This window comes from Phacochoerus africanus, chromosome 1 (genome assembly GCF_016906955.1).
Source record: "Phacochoerus africanus isolate WHEZ1 chromosome 1, ROS_Pafr_v1, whole genome shotgun sequence".
NCBI classification, from domain to species: Eukaryota; Metazoa; Chordata; class Mammalia; order Artiodactyla; family Suidae; genus Phacochoerus; species Phacochoerus africanus.
This window is the reverse complement of record NC_062544.1, coordinates 19,325,769-19,343,515: the sequence shown is the minus strand read 5'-3', so window position 1 is coordinate 19,343,515 and position 17,747 is coordinate 19,325,769.

Here is a 17,747-nt window from a genome sequence, read left to right as displayed (position 1 = left end):
TAAGGAACATGTTGCTGGAAGCTGGAGGAAAAGTAATCTTTGTTTCAAGTAGCAGGAAAGTTGGTTGAATTGTGTTCTAGTGTTGGGTGGATAGTAGAATTTGTTAGCAATGAAGAGTTCCCATTGTGGTTCAGTGGGTTAAGAACCCATCATAGTGTCCCTGAGGATGTGGGCTTGATCCTTAGCCTTTCTCAGTGGGTTAATGATCCAGTGTTGCTGCAAGCTGCAGTGTAGGTCACAGATGTGGCTCGGACCCTGCATCGCAGTGGCTGTGGCTGACAGCTGCAGCTCCAATTTGACCCCTAGCCCAGACACTTTCATATGCCGCAAGTGTGGACCTAAAAAAAGAAAAGAAAAAAGAACTTGTAAGCAATGAACTTGAACATTTTAGTTGAGGAGATTTCCACACAAAGTATTGAAAGCATAGCCTGTTTTTCCTTGCTTATTATGGTCAAATGTGAGAGGAAAAATATAAATTGAGGAGGAAATTATTAAGCAAAAAGAAACCAGAACTTGAAGATTTAGAAAAATCTCAGCCTATCTGTATTGCAAAAGAGGCTAGAACATATTCTGGAGAGAGTGCCATATTCTGGAGAGATTAGGCATGTGATTCACCGATTTCATGATGGTTGATTGCAACTATCTCAGCAGAAGCCAGGAACAGAGATTTAGAAGCCAGGCAGGAACTGTGAAGGATTCTCATGTCTATGATGTGGATCTTCTTGGAATACTCAGAAGACCCACAAAGGTTTTAAGAATGTAATGCTACCTAAAACATTAACAGAATGGATCAAAGGGACAGAGATGGGATAAAATGAAGGAAGACTATCAGGCAGAGAATGTGCCAGTAAAGGCACTCAGTTGCAAACAATGCCATCTTTCAAGAAAAGGAAAGACTGGGGAGTTCCTGTTGTGGCTCAGTGGGTTAAGAACCTGACTAGTATCCACAAGGATGCGGGTTCAATCCCTGGCCTCACTCAGTGGGTTAATGCCCCAGTGCTGTCATGAGCTCTGGCATAGGTCATAGGCTCGGATCTGGTATTGCTGTGGCTGTGGCTTAGGTCAGCAGCTGCAGCTCTGATTTGACCTCTAGCCTGGGAACTTCCATATGTGTTCATTAATACAGCAGCATGTTGTTGGAGAGCTTGCCTCGATAGAAGGAAGAGGGGTTTATGAATAGATTGACATTTAATTGCCTAGTGGCTATCATACAGTGTATTGGACTCACGTCTTATTTCATTTAATTCTACAACAGCCTTGAAAGGCATTATCATTTTTAATGTAAAAGAGGAAACAGAGTCTTAAAGGAGCCAGGTTTTTAATGCAAGGCCATAAAACTAATAAGTGGGAGAGGCAGAATGTGAACCCAGCCATCTATATTATCAAATTCCTTGACCTCTTCACCATACCATGCTGCTTCTTAACAATAAATGACTGTGAGTAATGAAGAAATCAAGGCTGGAAAACCTTCTAAATTTGGAAACTTAAATCACCATTATACTATGGGATATTTGCAATTTTGCCTTAAAGATAACTTGGCTGGATATTTTGTTATCTAAATTTTATGTGATTGTATTATTCTATCTTGGTTTTGCAATACTTAGCTAATTACTATGATGGCTATTTGTCATGAACCAATGTGTATTAGGCTTAGGGTGGTCAGAAGTTCAGATATTTATAAAATATCTGAAAAAATCTAGATATTTATACCTTAGAAGCAAGAGTGAGAGTATCAACCTGTGGACAACCATTAAGCAGTGGAGTTTATAACCTAAACCAATATAGGAATGTATAGCATTAAATGCTCAAAATGAAATGTGTTTGGGAAATTTTGGAGACATTTTATACTCCATTGATTCTAATGTGTAAGACCCTTACATCTGTAGCCTCTGCAGCTTATAGCCTTCTGTTCACCAGCATGGAAAATGATGTTTCATATTAAGTGATGGCAGAAGCATCTGTTTCTGTCATTTTGACTGCACATCAGCTTCATTTGAAATATGCAAATGATGTAAACTCTTAAAAAAAGAGCCCTGTGGTGTAATTGACTTTGCACTAAGGATTGTAAAATTTGTCATTCTCCTAGACCTCGATTTATTTAACCCATGGATAATCTCTGAGTGCAATTCATGGCAAGAGGCTTAGAATAGTCTATCACATTAGGGAAAGCTGAAGGCAGATTACAGGTTTGTGTAGAAAGACGGCAAGTATAGTTTTGACGTCAAATGGGGAATACGGTTAATATAGTAGACGGAGCCCGAGATTGGACCAGAAAATCTGAACAGTTGTGTGAACCTGGGCAAACTGCTTTTATTCCTCAGAGTGAGAGGCGTGAAGGGCTTAAACATCTAGTTCAGAGCATCCGAATTTGTGAAAAGTTGACAACTGATAACATGCCTGATAATTTTAAGTAGTATAATGATATGGCATTTAATAACTTTGAATCTCATAAGTGAAAAAAGTTTTTCTCTTTTTTAGTTTTCTCTTGATTGCTTTGATTTACTCAGGAGGAGAAAGTCTTGATTTGGTGTTGGTGTGTTCTTATCACTTCTCTAATACCTTGTAATATTTTTTTCACAGAAGAATGCCCCCACTCAGAGTCTTTGAGTAGAATAATAGCTAAATGAAATGCCATGATACTATTTAGATTTCAACATACCCTTTTTTTTTTTCAGATCATCTTCTATTTGTATCAGATGCTTTTAGTTACTTTCATTTTCTAATTATATGAAAAAACATTTTTTCATTTAAAATGTAGCTGTTTAAGTAACAAAGACCTTAAATTTAAATGAAATGGTGTCAATAAACAGTTCTAAAGGTTCATAAGCATGAAAAATACCATTCATTCATTCAACAAGTATTGAATTCTACTTCCAGTCTTTGTTCTAGACCTTGGAGGATATAGTGATAGGAAAGATGTGGTCCCTTTTAGTAACTATACAACTTAGAAGGGAAGGCAATTTTTAAAAATGAATAAGTATAGAATATATCACGTTGTGATAAATTCTATGAAAAGAAATCATGTGGGGTAAGGGGATAGAAAGTGAAAGTTTTTGGGTTTGTGTGTATGTGCTGTTTTAGATATATGACACTCAAGAAGGAACTTTTTTAAGAGGACTGGAATAAATTGAACTATACAACTTAGAAGGGAAGGCAATTTTTAAAAATGAATAAGTATAGAATATATCACGTTGTGATAAATTCTATGAAAAGAAATCATGTGGGGTAAGGGGATAGAAAGTGAAAGTTTTTGGGTTTGTGTGTATGTGCTGTTTTAGATATATGACACTCAAGAAGGAACTTTTTTAAGAGGACTGGAATAAATTGAAACAGCAATCTGTGCAAAGATCTTAGAGAAGGTGATTCTAGGTAGAAGAATCAGCAGCTATAAAACCCTAGGGCAGAAAGAGCTTTGTGTGCTAGAGAAATGGCAAGAAAGCCATATAGATAGATGAGTGAACATGGCAGAAAATGTAGAAAGGTGAAGCAAAGGAAGAGAAGGAGTGTAATATCTCATGAAGGCCTTGTTGACCATGGTAAGGAGTTTGCATTTTATTTATGTATGTATATATTTAGGCCACACCTGTGGCATATGGAATTTCCTGGGCCAGAGATCAAATCCAAGCTGCAGCTAATACCTGTGCCACAGGTGTGGTAACACCAGATCCTTAACCCACTGCACCACAGCAGGAAATCCAGTTGGCATTTTATTTTGCAGGTGAGGGGAAGTCTTGGAGATCTTTAAGTCAGGGTCAGGATGTGTCGAGATCCGCTTTGTTCAAGAAAAGTTCTTTGGAATAATTGCTAAAGATGATAAGGAGGACTCTATTCAAGAGGGGACTTCTACAAAGGAGAAGACGTGGAGCTCAACTCCTGGTACAACATGGACGAATATGGATTTATAGCCAAGGAACAGGCTGGGGGGGGGGGTGGTGGTGGTGGTAGGGGCTATCAGTGGATAGAAAATCCCTAAGAGAAAATATCAGGGGTCAGAGGGATTCTGGTTAAATGAGCTTGACAGGATTTTTGCTGAAGGCAGGTTAGAGTGATAAGATATCAAGGGTTATCAGATACCAAAGGGGGTTGGTGGGGAATTTGATTAGATATTGAGGATGGGGGGGAGTCTCATTAAACTGAACCCACAGGTTTCTTGTGAAAACTCACTCAGCAGGTCAAAGACAGAGCCCAAGTTTGAGGGCTAGTGGAGAAGAAGGCTGAGGGGGGCTGCGTCCAGTATGGTCAATGAGAGAGTCTTTGTAACTCTGCATTTCCACTTTGGAAGTTTTGTGGAGAACTGGGTGTGGTGGGACATGTGTTGAAGTGAGGGGGATGAATAGGAAATGATTGCAATATTCTAGATGAGAGGCAGTGGTAGCTTGGACCCTATAGCTGCTAAGTATAGTCCTTCAGGGTGAAGATCAAGGAAGGGCTGAAAGATAGCTAGTGCTCTGCTCTTTAAGCTTTGTGCCCTGGCACAGGGTTGTTTTCACCTAGAGGAAAGAGAGCCTTTATCTTTTTTGCAAAGTCCTCTGTTCCCAAGCCATGTGCTCATAGTAGGGGCATATTTTTCTCAATCTCAGAGTTGCCCCATGTTCTTACCCAGTAATTTTCCTGCCTGAAGTGGGTACCTTTAAAAAATGTATACAATGACAATTTTAGGCCAGTGGTGTCCTTGCTTCTACTAGACTTGTGGTGATGAAGGTTATGAGAAGAGAATGAATTCAGGATAAGTGCCAGAAGTCGAATTAATAGGATTTGCTAAAAAGGTTAGATGTGTGGGTTAAAGAAAAGAGAGAAGTCAAGAATGTCTCCAATGGGGAGTTCCCGTCATGGCTCAGTGGAAAAGAATCTGACTAGCATCCATGAGGACGCAGGTTTGATCCCTGGCCTCACTCAGTGGGTTAAGAATCCAGTGTTGCCATGAGCTGTGGTGTAGCTCACAGACACAGCTCGGATCTGATGTAGTTGGGGCTGTAGCATAGGCCAGCGGCTACAGTTCTGGTTTGACCCCTAGCTTGGGAACCTCCATATGCTGTGGGCCTGGCCCTAAAAAGATAAAAAAAAAAAAAAAAAAAGAATGTCTCCAATGCTTTTTATCTTCATGATGGAGGGAGAGGTATTACCACTTACTGGGTTAGGGAAGCATAAGGGAAGAGAGCATCTGGAGGTTTTAAAGAGAGCAGGTTTTATGAAAGGGTTTTGTCTTAGACATGTTAAAAGTTAGATGCCTATTAGACATCTAAGTGGTGATGTTTTTTATAAGTGGTGTATATGAATTTGGAGAGCAAATGAGATGTTATAATGGATATATGTTTGAGGGTATATGTGTAGGTAATATTTAAAATTGAATGTGTGACTAGGGAATTAATGTAGATTGAAAAGAGAAATGGGCTGAGGAACGAGCCCTGGAGCACTTTTAAAAATCAAAGAAGAAGAAACCACCAGGAAGAGAGAGAGGGAGTAGCCAGCAAGGCAGGAGAAAGAGTCAGGGTAGCGTGGAATTCTAGAAACCAGGGTAAACATGTATTTCACGAAGGACCTTTCTCTCTCAAGAGAAGTAGATGAGGGAGACTAGGAGGTACAAACTTCTGGTTGCAAAATAAATGAGTCATGGGAATGAAATGTACAGTGTGGGAAATATAGTCAATATTATGTAATACCTTTGTATGGTGACAGATGGTAAGTAGACTTATGTTGATCATTTTGAAATGTACAGAAATATCAAATCATTATGTTGTGTAACAGGAACTAACAGTATTGTCGGTTAGCCATACTTCAAAACAAACAAAACAAAGAAAAAGAGATCTGATTTGTGGTTATTAGAGGCAAAGGATCTCTCCAGGGGAGGGAAAATTGTGTGAAAGCTGTCAAAAGGTACAAACTTCCAGTTATAAGATAAGTAAGTACCAGGAATCTAATGTGCAACATGAAAATATAATTAACACTGATGTATGTTATATATGAAAGTTGTTAAGAGAGTAAATACTGAGTGCTCATCACATGGAAAAACATTTTTTCTTTCTTTAGTTTTGTACTTGTATAAATGGATGTTCACTAACCTATTGCTGTAACCATTTCATGATGTATATAAGTCAAATTATTATGCTGTACAGCTTAAATTTATACAGTGTTGTGTGTCAGTTATATTTCAAAAAAAACTGGAAGGAAAAAAATCCAAACAAAAAGGATAGAGTGATGTATAATTTTAAATGCTGTTAATAGTTTCAGTCAAATAAGAACTAAGACTTGATCATTGAATTTGGCAAAAGGGAAATAATTTATTACCTTATCAAACATTTACTAGTGTGCAAGAAACAATATATGATTAGAATGGGTTGAGGGAAAACATAAAAGTAAAGAAATAGAGCCAGAAAAAATGGAAAAATATGTTTGAGCAGCCTTGCCATAAAGGGCATCAGAAAAATGGAATGGTAGGGAGAAGGAGATGTGGGGTCTGGGTGATGGTAATGGCACTATTTCTTTATATGCTGATGGGAGCATATCTTCCCATGAAGATGGGAAATAGTCTTGAGGGAGTTTTTTTTTTTTTTCTCCTACTTTATTGGTCCTATATTTGTAGATAGAAATCTTATAATCCAACATCGCAGCACAAGTTAGTACACTAAGCTTTCAGATTTCTACTCCAGAACTACTGTTGCCACCTACAATGCTTGAGTGTGACTAATCTCTGGGCTACGGTACTTGGGAAAGGATATAAAATTCACCTTATCTATTTTTGTATTTTTAAAAAGGATTTCAAAGGTGAGAAAAATGTCAGAAAACAAGTAATCTTACCAAAATGTTGAGTAGCTGAATTTTTGGAATAGGCATTAATTTTAGTAGCCATTCAAAGAAAAAATAGTGACGACTGAGTCATTGGTGGAAAGCGTTTCAGATAAAAAGAAAAACATAAAATATAGATATTTAAGAATGATTCTGGTATCTTCAGAATGTATAAAGACTGCTTAGAACCAGGGCAAGGGATGGGTAGCCACTGAAATGATGTTGATAAATAAGATAATTTCCACCTTTTATTAAAGGATGCTGAGGGAAGTTTTAGCCAATTGTAGTAGAAAATGGGGAGATACTGAGGATTTCTCAGAGGAGGGGTAAATGACATCACATTGATTTTATTTGTGGAAAGGGATGGGAGAATCTCTAAAACTCTGAAGGTTTTTAAGTCAGAGTAGGTTGCTGAGGTGCTAGCAGTAGGAATTAGTGAAGGGAAAAAAAGATGATAGGAGAGGTTCAGTTCAGTTTGAATTATGGCCAAATACACAAGGCATGGTCAAGAGACTTTTGGAATCACAAGCCCAGTGCTTGGCTAGATGGGAGAAATTAAAGTTAAAATTTTATGAGACCATCATATAAAATTGAGCATTGAATCTATGATGATATAGTTCTTTTCGTTAATAGAAAAACAGGGGCTCCAGACAGAGTTTTGAGAATATTCACACTCTAATTTCTTTGTGCTTACATTTCGTCTACTCTAAACTGTGGTTAATTTTACCCACCCCACATACCATATTCACAGTGGTTGTGAGGTTTTTGAGAAATGAGTGACGTGAACACTCTATGGAAAAAACGATGTTTTTTCATTGCTCAGTGTTTCCGGTAAATTATCAGTCTTTGCCTCCAGTTTATTTCCAATGTCTTCATCATCTTCAGCATCAACAGTCTAAAGTCTTTTTCCGGAAGGCTGAGAATCTCCTGATCACTTAGGTATTTTTCTGAGGTTTTTTCTTTCTCCCTTATCTGAGTTATAGTTCTCTGTCTTTTCATTTTTATAGGTTTTTGGTGTGGTGACCTTTTTGCAGGCAATAGAGTTGTAGCCTCTCTTACTTCTGGTGTCTGCCCCCATGTGGCTGAAGTTGGTATGGGGACTTGCTGTAGGTTTCCTGATGGGGGGACTGGTGCCTGCCCACTGGTAGGTGGAGCTGATTCCTACCCCTCTGGTGGGTGGGGCTTTGAATCAGGGTGAATTAGAAGCAGCTGTGTGCCTGGGGTGTCTTTAGGCAGCCTGCTTGCTGATGGGTGGGGCTGTGATCCCACCTGGATTGTTGTTTGGCCTGAGGCTTCTCAGTGGTGATGGGTGGGGCCAGAATTTCCCAAAATGGCCACCTCCAGAGAAAGGCAGTTGATGAATATTCCCAAGAGCTTGCCTCCAATGCCCTTCCCCCACAACAAGCCACATTCACGCCCTGTTTTCCCAGGAGATCCAGCAAGAACTGCAGTCAGGTCCGACTCAGATTCCTATGGAGCATTTGCTTTGCCCTGGGACCCAGTGCACATGAAAGTCTGTGTGTGCCTTTCAAGAACGGGTTCTCCATTTCCCTCACTCCTGTGGGGCTCCTGTGCACAAGCCCCACTGGCCTTCAATGCCAGATGTTCCAGGGGCTCTTTCTCCCATTGCCAGATCCCCAGGTGTGGGGATTTGACATGGGGCCCAGAACTCTCACTTCTGTAGGTGAGTCTCTGTGATACAGTTACTTTCCAGTCTGTGGGGCTTCCCACCCCAGAGGTATGGGGTTGCTTGTCTCACGTAATTGCCCCTCCTGCCTCTTGATGTGGCCTTCTCTTTGTCTTCTGGAGTAAGAAATCTTTTTGAAAGTTTCCAGTCCATTTGATTGAAGGTTGCTCAGCATTTGGTTGTAATTTTGTTGTTTTTATGAGAAAAGTTGAGCTCCCATCCTTCTATTCTGCTGTCTTAATCCCGTCCTCAAATGTGATGTTTTTTCAGATGTCATGTGAAACTGTGATGACAAATGGTGTAAATATAATCAAATGGGATAGCATTTCACATTATCTAAAAAACGGTGAGATTGAGAAAAGATAAACTTATGTACCCATAAAAGTGATTTTAATATGTTTAGTTGCTACTGAGTCTTAGATCCTCCTGCACATATGAGTTCCCAACTTTCACTTCCAAACTTGAGTTTGAAAATGTGAAACAACTGTTAAAGAAGAACATTTTTAAAAAAAAAATTCAAATTGAGAAAAAGCAAGTTGTGTAACTGTTGCTTTAAAGAAGCATCTGGTAGCATATGTCAGGACAATTTGCAGCTATTATCATCTTTTTAAGATACTGAGAAAATTGAATTGCTGACTAATGTAGTTGAAGGTGAAGGTCACCTTTCAAGAACCAAGTGACTGCATTATGATCTGACTTTAACAATCCGTCTTGCAAAGTTGCGTTTGGAAGAGTTTTCCTCTGACAGCATGTTACATTTTATTTTAAGGCACATCAAATTCGACTATGTTACATACATATGTGTGTGTGTGTATATATATACACACATATACACATATGAATATATTTATATACATAAAGCTACATGGTATGTATTTGTATAACTGAAAGGAAAACTCATCCTTCTTATCTCCTTCTGTTCCCCTTCTGCCTATAGAAACCAGTTATGGGGAAGTAGGGAATGGGGGAGTTTAGATAAAGGTAAAAAGATAAAACAACAACAAAAATAATTTCAAAGATTGTTTTCAAGTCATTTTGTGCTTAGGAATGGTGATGTAAGACAGATGTTTATGTTGTGTATACGTGCTGTTAATTGCTTGTTTCTTAGGCAGAAGTGTAGCCTGACTTGGTATGAACAAGAGAGCACAAGCAAGACTACTTGCTGGGCATTGAAATATAAAATGCTATCTGTATTGTGCACAGAGGAAATTTTGCAGGTAAATTTACCTTTGGGAGAGTATTGTTTTTCCATGAAAGTGTATTTGCATGTTTGAGTGCCTATATATTATGATCTGATAGTTCAAAGTATGAAGAGGCATATCTTTACTTGACAATTGGTGCTGACCCTTCAAAATGAATAGTGCCTGGCATGTAGTAGGGACACAATAAATGTTAGATATTTGGTATCTTAGTTCAGGCTGAAATAGCAAATACCATAGCTGTGGTGGCTTATCAGAAATTTATTCCTCACAGTGTTGGAAGTCCATGATCAGTGTGACACCATAGTACTTGGTATCCTTATGATGGCAGGGAGGAGAGAGAGAAAGCAAGCTCTTCTTTGTCTTTTTATAGGGGCACTAAGCCATTCACAAAGACGCGGCTCTCCCAGAGATCAAACCTAATATCACCGCACTGAGGGGCAGGATTTCAATATTTCAATTTTGAAGGCACACAAACATTCCATCCATAGCATTTGGAGAACTGAGTAATGGAAGAACTCAGTGTATTAAAAGCCATCAAGATCAACCAGATTTGGAGTGTCAGAACTCTCCCACTGCACAGTGTTTTGCTGGAAGTCTTTGCCCTCTTTTAATAGAAGGGATATTCTTCATAAAATCGTCTCAAAATCTACCATTGCTGTATCAATTAAGTTTAAGTAAATGTTCTAAATTCTTTGTTGTCATTTAACAGTCTTGATGGTATCATCATCAGGAGTAGATTCTGTCTCAAGAAACTACTTTCTTTGCTCATTCATAAGAAGCAACTTTTCATCTGTTTAAGTTTTATCATAAGATTACAGCAATTCAGTCACATATTCAGGCTCAGCTTCTAATTCTAATTCTTTTGATTTTCCACTACATCTGTATGTACTTCCTCCACTGAAATCTTGAACTCCTCAGAGTCATCCATGGGGGCTGAAATCAGCTTCTTCCAAAAACCCCTACTTATGTTGATATTTTGACTTCTTCTTACGAATCATGAATATTTTCAATGACATCTAGGATGGTGAATCTTTCTGGAAAGTTTTCAGTTTACTTTGCTCATGTCTATCAGAGGAATCACTGTCTATGCCTTATGAAACACATTCTTTCTTTTTTTTTTTTTTTGTCTTTTTGCCATTTCTTGGGCCACTTCTGCGGCATATGGAGGTTCCCAGGCCAGGGGTCTAATCAGAGCTGTAGCCACCGGCCTACACCAGAGCCACAGCAATGCTGGATCCGAGCCGTGTCTGTGACCTACACCACAGCTCATGGCAACGTGGGTCCTTAACCCACTGAGCAAGGGCAGGTATCGAACCCGCCACCTCATGGTTCCTAGTCGGATTAGTTAACCACTCAGCCACGATGGGAACTCCTGAAACACATTTCTTAATATTGAAATTCTTGAACTTTGAAATTACTCCTTAAGCCATTACCTGCAGAATGGATGTTGTGTTAGCAGCACACACACACACACAACATTAATTGAAACAACATTAATCTTGTACATCTTCCTCAGAACTCTTGGTTGATCAGGGGCATTTTCATTGAGTAGTAATAATTTGAGAGGAATCTTTTTTTCTGAGCAATAAGTCTTATCAGTGGGCTGAAAATATTCAGTAAACCATGTTGTAAACAGATACGCTGTTATCTATGCTTTGTTGTTTCATTTATAGAGCATAGGCCGAGTACATTTAGCCTAATTCTTAAGGGCCCTGGGATTTTGTGAATGGTGAGTATTGGCTTCAGCTTCAAGTCACCAGGTGCATTAACCCCTAATAAGAGGGTCAGCCTTCCCTTTCAACCTTTGAAGCTAGGCATTGACTTCTCCTATCTAACCATGAAAGTCCCAGACAGCATCTTCCATAAAGGCTGTTTCTACATTGAAAATCTGTTGTTTAGTATTTATCCACCTTCATTATTTTAGCTAGATCTTCTGGATAACTTGCTGCAACTTCTATGTCAGCATTTGCAGCTTCATCTTGTACTTTTGTTATGGAGACTTTCCTTAACCTCATGAACCAATCTTTGTTAGCTTTAAACTTTTCTTCTGCAACTTCCTCACCACTCTCAGGCTTCATAGAATTAAAGAGAGTTAGGGCCCTGCTTTCAATTAGCCTTTGGCTTTGGGAGTATTGTGGCTGGTTTCATCTTCTATCTGGACCACTAAAACTTTCTGCATATTGGCAATGATGCTGTTTCACTCCCCGCCCCCCCCCCCCATTTCACTGGAGTAGCTCTTTTCATTTCCTTCAAGAACTTTTTCTTTGTATTCACGATGTGGGAAACTGGCACAAAAGGCCTCTCTTTCAGCCTGTTTCTGCTTTTAACATGCCTTCCTCACTAAGTGTTTCGTTTCTAGCTTTTAATTTTAAGTGAGAGATATGTGACTGTTCCTTTCACTTTAACACTTAGAGGACATCATAGGGTTATTAATTGGCCTAATTTCACTACATTGTGTCTCAAGGAGTAAGGAGGCCTAAGAAGGGGGAGAGATGAGGGAATGACTGGTTGGGAGAGCAGTCAGAACACACACAACATTTATCCATTAAGTTCACAGTCTTACATGGGTGAGGTTGTAGTGCTCCAAAACAATGTTGACGTTACAACAGTAACATCAAAGATCACTGATCACAGATCACCAAAACACATATAATAATAATGAAAACGTTTGAAATATTGGGAGAATTACCAAAACGTGACACAGAGACGTGGAATGAGCAAATGCTGTTGGAAAAATGGTGCTATAATAGAATTGCTTAACACACAGTTGCCACAAATCTTCAGTTTGCAGCAAAGCACAATAAAATGAGGTATGCTGTAAGCAAAAATTATATAAAGAATCTTATATTTACAGTATGGAAAAAGGAAGAGGAAACTAAAAGCATACTTATCCTGGTCCAGGACATGGACAAGTGTTCCCAGAGACAGTGGCATTTAAATTAAGTCTTAAGAGATGCGTAGGAGTTCCTCTATAAAGGGACTTGAGGGTTAAGGAGGAAAAGAGTGTTTGCAAAGCCCTTGCCCTTGCCCTTAGGGCAGGTGTAGATCACAGACACGGCTCAGATCCCATGTTGCGGTGTCTGTGGTGCAGCTTGGCAGCTGCAGCTCCAATTTGACTCCTAGTCTGGGAACTTCCATATGCTACAGGAGCAGCCCTAAAAAGCAAAAAGAAAAGAATTTGAGCTTCAATTCTAAGGGCAGCAAAGGTAGACCATTCCTTTACTCAGGGATGTGACACTATCAAACACAGTTTCTTGAAAGGAAAAAGAAATCACTGTGGCAGCAGTATAGAAAAAGGATGACAGAAGAACAAAGATGACTGTCCAAAGGGAGCCCATTTGAGGTGATAGAGTTTCCCAGACAGATAGGACAGTTGCTTCAACTTGGATGTTGTCAGGGGAAATAGAAGGAAGTAGATAGTAGCGTCATTTATTAAGTCAAGGAAAATTGAAGTGAAGCAGATTTTGCAGGATGATCAAAGGCCCTCTATGAGAGGGGATGCAGTTAGGTGGCTGAGATAGTCACACTGAAATGTCAGGTAGGCAGGTGGAACTTAGAAGATACAAATTTGGAGTCATCAGGGTATAAATTAATTGAAGGCATGTGACTGGACAAGTTTGCTAAAGGCAGAAATAATATAAAAGGGAAAGAAAAAGGACCCAGGTCTGAACTCCAGGGAGTCTAAATATTTTCAGTCTATGAATGCTGGAGCATATTTTATTTTATTTTATTTTTTTTTTTAATTTTTTTTGTCTTTTGTCTTTTTTGTTGTTGTTGTTGTTGTTGTTGTTGCTATTTCTTGGGCCGCTCCCTCGGCATATGGAGGTTCCCAGGCTAGGGGTTGAATCGGAGCTGTAGCCACCGGCCTACGCCAGAGCCACAGCAACTGCGGGATCCGAGCCGCGTCTGCAACCTACACCACAGCTCACGGCAACGCCGGATCGTTAACCCACTGAGCAAGGGCAGGGACCGAACCCGCAACCTCATGGTTCCTAGTCGGAGTCGTTAACCACTGCGCCACGACGGGAACTCCCCTGGAGCATATTTTAAACAGGGCATTCACTCTGTCCAAAGTAGGAGGTTTTCTGGTTTTGTAACTTGGGATGATTTGCAGTGGTTGGTTAGAACCCTTATGTAAAGGACCACTGATGACCTTCCCCTCTCCCCTTGCCCTTCATCTTGAAGTTCTTTCTCCTTTTCCCCTTCTCTTCCTTGGTATTGCAGCCTCACCTTATCATTTTATTTTCTGCCCCTAGATCAGAATAAACACTTCTTCCTTACTCTCCGGGCAGGTGTCAGATTATCCGATTTTAGTCAACCTCTCCCAGCTCTGTGTTTAGCACCCAACTTCAATATTTGCTAAATTTTATCTAGGCCAGGTAAGCTCCTGAGGCACCTTTAGAAACAAGTGGGAGGTGCTCAAAGTTCTCAACGAGGATGCCGTTTAGTTTGCTGATTTTTGGTCCTGGAGATGAGTCAGGATCCCAAAGGAGAGAAATGCTAACTCTTTCAGGACCTGCAAGTCAATGCAATCTATGAAATATCATGAACATAACTTTAAAAGTAGTTCAGGGCATTCTCGCACACCAGAAAAGTACATTTTCAAGGGGAAATGAACTAAAGCTGTTTCTTACCACAATCAGGGTCCTATTATCAAGGTGAAGCCAATTTTAAAATATAGGGGTTTTTAGATAGAGTAACTCCGAGAAATTTTTTTTATTTTAAAATTCTCTGTTCCTCACCCTTCTGGCTCTGAAGATAACCTTCAGAATGTAAATTGATGCAGCAAAGGTTAGAGTCCAGAACCAAAAATTCTGATGCAATATTTCAAAAAAAATGTTGCAGCTTCTTTTTTCTATACCAATTGCTAAGAACTTAAGATGTGATAGCTAGCATTCAGCTTTTGTTAGACATTAACTCAATATTTCCCTTGAGATTCTAAGCTCCTCTATCAGTTAAAAAACATTATGTAGCCTGTTTTACAAATATATTGTTTATTCTAGCATTTGACTGTAGGTTTCATAGAGCAATGAATCTGAAGCACTTCAACTATGTAAAGCAGAATAAAGAGCTGCATGATTCTGCATCCTAGGAAGAACAGTGTACTTGTAGGAATTTTTAGGTTCGGTTCCATTTACAAGTAATTATTTAAGACCTAAAATATGCCAAGATCTGTATGAAGATAAAAGGCAAAATTACTACCCTCAATGTCCTTACTGTCCAGTGAAGGTGGGTTGGACAGATATGGAGAAATAATTACCATGTAAATTACAAAAGCAGTAGGCTAAATAAGCTCAGTGGTAGCAATGGCCCTACTTTATTACATTACTATTTTTTTATTAGTGAACTCCTCAACAACAGCTACTATTGACTATATATTTTTGTGTATAGGTACCATCATAAGTACTTTACACAATTTATCTCAGCGAATTCACACAACAACTCATGATGTAGGTATGCATTTTATAGATGAGGGAACAAGCTGAAGGGAGTTAAATAATTTGTCCCAAATCTCACATCCAGTAAGTGCAGAAAGAGGAATTCAGCCTCTCCTCTCCCTGATTTAAACTCCTTGCCTTAACTACTTTGTACGATTGCTTCTCTAGAAAGGTGAATGTCTGTATGAGATCTGGTAGATATAAATTCCAGAAAGATAATCCTAGACGTTTCAGGAAGCTGGAGATAAGGCATTTTATGGGGGATTCTTAGGAATTTTTCTTTTTTTCCTCTTGCAGTAGAGACTTCACATCAACAGACTTGTTATGACCATAGCTAATCACCCTAAACCGACCATGTTAAAGAAAGATTTAAGATTTAAAAGAGGGAGTTCCCGTCGTGGCGCAGTGGTTAACGACTCCGACTAGGAACCATGAGGTTGCGGGTTCGGTCCCTGCCCTTGCTCAGTGGGTTAACGATCCGGCGTTGCCGTGAGCTGTGGTGTAGGTTGCAGACGCGGCTCGGATCTTGTGTTGCTGTGGCTCTGGCGTAGGCCGGTGGCTACAGCTCCGATTCAACCCCTAGCCTGGGAACCTCCATATGCCGCGGGAGCGGCCCAAGAAATAGCAACAACAACAACAACAAAAAAGACAAAAGACAAAAAAAAAGATTTAAAAGAGGTATTATTTCTTTGTAGTCTCTGTAGTCATACCCCATGTAGGAATATAAAGTTTTATATACATAGTCTTAAAAACAAATAGAAAACATTTGGCACATTATCTACTGCTAGATGTTCTAAATGTTGCTTTATAAATCAGTTTTGTTTTCCCACTTCTAGAAAGTACCATAGTAAATAGCATTGGGCTTTTCTTGGAACTTGGTTAGTTTTAAATGGAATATTGAAAAATACCATATGATAAAGTCACACATTCTGGATGGCTGATTCAATTTACTCAAATCTAACGGAAAAATGTGTTCATTTCCATTTTTTAAATATCAACAGATTCAGAGCAAAAAGGAAAATACAACAAAAATGATTAAAAAATCCCTTCTTTTACTGTTAGTGAATTTTTAGAAGCTGAGACTATAATATATACTGTATTGCTGTTTTTAAAACTACATATTTATTTAAATAGGTATTATCTACTTCTTTAGTATTAACTCCAATATGAATTTTAAAGATATACAAATATTAATATATTTTAATATTAAGGATTCTTAAATTTGGTGGAACTTAGCATTTCATTACTTTTATTATCACTTAAAATTCCAAATTCTAATAATTATAACCATTACTTATGTAATTCATAATATTAAGCATTTTTAGTAACTTTGCTTTAAGATGAATGAATGAAATTCTTATTTTATCCACAGATTGTCTTATTCTTTAGCATTTTACTTAAATGAAAATTTGGTTTTGACCTAATAATGAGAATTCTGTTCTCATTATTTGAGTGTTACCTTCTTATTTATTTCCACTTGTGTTATTCTCTTATAGCTGGGGTCAAATGCAGAGTTAAATTGTATATCAAATTGCATTAAAGGTGTCAACAATTTCCTCTTTGCTTCCACAATCACCTTCAAAGGACCTGCCTAGGCTCTACCTCCAGAATGAGAAATCCTTTGAACTCTGTGCCTTTATCTTGAACACCCCCTACCCCCGCTATTCCTATTTCAGACAGCTCATCTAGGGGGCGCCATAATGGATCCATGACTTCTGTCGGCCCATCAGACCTGTACTAGAGAACTAAGATTTCTATGGGCAGCAGAGCTATAAGTTCTTATGCGTTCTGGTGTTCTCTATTTCTGGATGGCCTAGATGAGTCCACATGTAAACCCTGGAATAAATGGCTTAGGGAACAAGCTGGTTAGGAGTGAAAAAGACATACAAATGCACAAAGACATAGAATAAAAAAGACAAAGACTCATAGTCCTGTAGACCCTGCTCCAACACTCTCATACACATATGTAGTTGTCTGACAACTTGCGGGTTTTCTGGAGACCCTGCTGTAATTCTTAGAGTGCGATTGATTGAGAATGAAATAAAACCAATTTTCACTGGTAGTGTATTGAGTGGGGGTTTGTGACTTATAATCAAATGGACCCCAAGATAGACACAGAATGATTATCTCTATCTCTCTCTCTCTCTCTTTTTTTTTTTTTTGCTTTTTAGGAGCGCAGTTGCAGCATATGGAAGTTCCTGGGCTAGGGGTTGAATAGGAGCTGCAGCTGAGGTAGATATATGTTGTTTTCTTCTGTCCAGCACCCAATTCTCTTCTGATAATTGCCATTCTTTTGATAATCACACTTTGATTTTCCCTTGGGCAAGTATCTCTTCTTAGTTTTTAAAAATATTTTTAAAATTGAAGTATAGTTGATTTACAATGTTGTGTTAATTTCTGGTACACAGCAAAGTGATTCATATGCATATATTCTTCTTCATATTCTTTTCCATTGTGGTTTATTACAAGGTATTGAATATAGTTCGCTGTGTTATACAGTAGGACCTTGCTGTTTATCTATTTTATATATGTTAGTTTATATCTGCTAATCCCAAACCCCTTATGTATGTTTCCTACCCTATTTCCCCTTTGGTAACCGGAGTATGTTTTCTATGTCGGTGGGTCTGTTTTTTTTTT